Consider the following 3,371-nt stretch of genomic DNA (forward strand, 5'->3'; position numbering starts at 1 on the left):
TAAGCATTTTTTGACCATTTAAAGTGGATTTAAAAATCTATAATGCATCTAAAATAAAGTATTTTTTGAGAATTTTTTCTGATTTTTTTTCAAATTTTTAAATAATTTTTTCTCAATTTTTTTGGATTTTTTCGTAATTTTTCGAGAATTTTCAGAGGTTTTAAGGAATCTGGACCTCTCCAAAATTTGGAAATATTTCAAGAAATTTCTAGTAAAGTTTAAAATAATTTTTAAGATTTTTTACAAAATTTATTACGATTTTTTCCAGATTTTTTGGCATTTTTTTCAAAAATTCCCAAGATTTTTCCCAATTTTTAATGATTTTTTAAAACATTTAAAATGTATTTTAAAGCTCATATTCTATAAAAAATAAATTTAAAATTCAGCAAAAAATTAAGAAAAATTTCAGGAAAATTTGAGGGATTTTTACAAAAAATTTTGGGGATTTTTAGAAGAATTTTTTGGTTTTTAGGAAGAATTTTTGGGATTTTTAGGAAAATTTTTGGGGATTTTTGGCCCAAATTGGGGAACCCGCCCAGCCTCCCCCATCCCCTGCAGGGCCAAGAAAAACAGCACAAAAAGGGGGGTCTGCCACCCCCCAACAATTAGTCATTAATTAAAAGATAATTAGGGATCAATTAAAGAATAATTAGGATTTTTTACAGAATTTTTTTCTAATTTTTTGACAATTTTTTGCGATTTTTCATCTATTTTTTGGGGTTTTTTTCCTCAATTTTTAAGCATTTTTTGACCGTTTTCAATGGATTTAAAAATCTAAAATGGATCAAAAATAAAAGATTTCTCTGAGAATTTTTACAGATTTTTTCCTGATTTTTTTTCAAATATTTAATTTTTTTTTTCTGATATTTTTTGGATTTGATTAGGAAACAATTACACAATAATTAAAATTTTTCACAGAATATTTTCTGATTTTTTTTCTGATTTTTTGACCATTTTTTGTCATTTTTTCCTCAATTTTAAATCAATTTTTAAATATTTTAAATATATTTAAAAATAGGAAATTCATTTAAATTAAAGCAATTTTTGGGGAATAATTTGGGGTTTTTAATGGAATTATTTTCAGGTATTTTTAAATTATTTAATAATTTATTTTGATTTTTAAAACATTTTAAAATCTAAAAATTATGGAATATTTTAGGGAAATCATAACATTTTAAACTAAATTTGTGGGACTTTTTTCGATAATTTTTAGGGAATTTTTTCAGAATTCTTTAGAAATTTTTCAAGTACTTTTTAACTTTTTTTTTTATTTTAAGCCACAAAGTTTTCAGAAAACACCCAAAAATTAAATAAATCCCCCCCAATTTTCAACCCAAACGCCCCAAAGTTTCTCCAGAATTTATTCCCAAAATTTTTTGGGATTATTCCGGAATTTTTTGGGGCAAATTCCTGAATTTTTGGTGTTTCCAAACCTGCACGAGGGGCACCAGGAAGCCCCGGAGCGGATTGACGTCGTGACGTCGCTGATACGAGACCAGTTCCGAGTAAGCCATGGCCACTGAGGGGTTAAAAATGGGCGTGGTCAGCCCGGGAGGGCGTGGCCAACAAGCCACGCCCACCTCAGATCAGCCACACCCAAAAAATCCTGAAAAAATTGAGAAAAATTAGTAAAAATTTGCAAAAATTAAAATGGAGCGAGGCCCCTTTAAGAGCAAGCCACACCCACTTGATGCCCATATATGGAATAAGACTAATGTTGAAGACATTGAGGCCACACCCCTTTTGCCACACCCATTTAAGGTCATGTTTTTTCCCCGTGTATTTCCCAAATTTCCCCATTTTAATCCCCAATTTTCGGCCCCTCCCACTCCAATTTAGGCCACACCCACCTGAGCCAAGCCACACCCATAAAAAAATCCCAAAAATTGCAAAAAATTATAACTGAGTGAGGCCCCTTTAAGAACAAACCACACCCACTTTATACCCATATATGGAAAAAATCATGGCGGCAATGCGCGAGGCCACGCCCCTTTCTGGCCACATTTGCATGTTGCACATTTAAGGACATTTTGGTTTTGAAATTCCCAAATTTTCCCATTTTTATCCCAAATTTTTTGGCCCCTCCCACTCCAATTTAGGCCACGCCCACCACAGCCAAGCCACATCCAATTTAGGCCACACCCACTTCAGACAAGCCACGCCCACCTCAGATGAGCCACACCCAAAAAATCCTGAAAAAATTGAGAAAAATTAGCAAAAATTTGCAAAAATTAAAATGGAGCGCGGCCCCTTTAAGAGTAAGCCACACCCACTTGATGCCCATATATGGAATAAGACAAATGTTGAAGACATTGAGGCCACGCCCTTTTTGCCACGCCCATTCAAGGTCATGGGTTTTTTCCCTCTGTATATCCAAAATTTTCCCATTTTAATCCCAAATTTTTGGCCCCTCCCACTTCAATTTAGGCCACGCCCACCTCAGATTGAGCCACACCAAGAAACTCCTGAAAAAATTGGGGAAAATAAATCAAAACTTTGCAAAAATTAAAATGGAGTGAGGCCCCTTTAAGAGCAAGCCACACCCACCTGATGCCCATATATGGAATAAAAATCATGGTGGAGAAAGTGAGGCCACGCCCTTTTTGCCACGCCCATTTAAGGTCATGTTTTTTCCCTGTGTATATCCAAAATTTCCCCATTTTAATCCCCAATTTTCGGCCACGCCCACTTCAGACAAGCCACGCCCACCTCAGACGAGCCACGCCCACCTCAGACGAGCCACATCAGAAAACTCCCGAAAAAATTGGAAAAAGAAAAATAAAAAAATGGCAAAAACTAAAATGAGGCGAGGCCCCTTTAAGAATAAACCACACCCACTTTATGCCCATATATGGAATAAGTGGTGGCTGAAATAGAGAGGCCACGCCCCTTTCTGGCTACATTTGAATGCTGCTTATTTTAGGATGTTTTGGTTCTGAAATTCCCAAATTTACCCATTTTTATCCCAAATTTTTGGCCCCTCCCACTCCAATTTAGGCCACGCCCACCACAGCCAAGCCACACCCCTTAAAAAAAAAAAGGTAAAAAAAATCAAAAAATGGCAAAAAATTATAATTTAGTGAGGCCCCTTTAAGAATAAGCCACACCCACCCCAAAAAATAAAAAAAAAAAGAAAAAAATTATCAAACAATGGCAAAAATTAAAATGGGGCACGGCCCCTTTAAGAATAAACCACACCTACTTAATGCCCATATATGGAACACAAGCAGCTCAGAGTGTAAAAAATGAGGCCACGCCCCTTTAGGACCAAATTTGGTCATGACCAATCAGGCCATTTTCCCTTTAGAATTCCCAAAATTCTGATTTTTTTTCCCAATTTTTCAGCCCCTCCCACTCCAATTTAGGCCACG

At 35.4% G+C, this 3,371-nt stretch overlaps 1 long non-coding RNA gene across 1 annotated transcript; it reads right to left on the minus strand.

Moving 5' to 3' along the window:
- Positions 1-539: 539 nt before the first annotated feature.
- On the minus strand, positions 540-3,019 carry LOC120500001. Its single transcript, XR_005627019.1, has 3 exons — positions 2,147-3,019; positions 1,434-1,850; positions 540-588 (listed from the first exon to the last, which is right to left on the minus strand). It is a non-coding gene; the product is annotated as an uncharacterized LOC120500001 (long non-coding RNA).
- Positions 3,020-3,371: the final 352 nt, after the last annotated feature.

This window comes from Passer montanus, unplaced genomic scaffold, assembly GCF_014805655.1.
Source record: "Passer montanus isolate IOZ18808 unplaced genomic scaffold, ASM1480565v1 scaffold1712, whole genome shotgun sequence".
NCBI classification, from domain to species: Eukaryota; Metazoa; Chordata; class Aves; order Passeriformes; family Passeridae; genus Passer; species Passer montanus.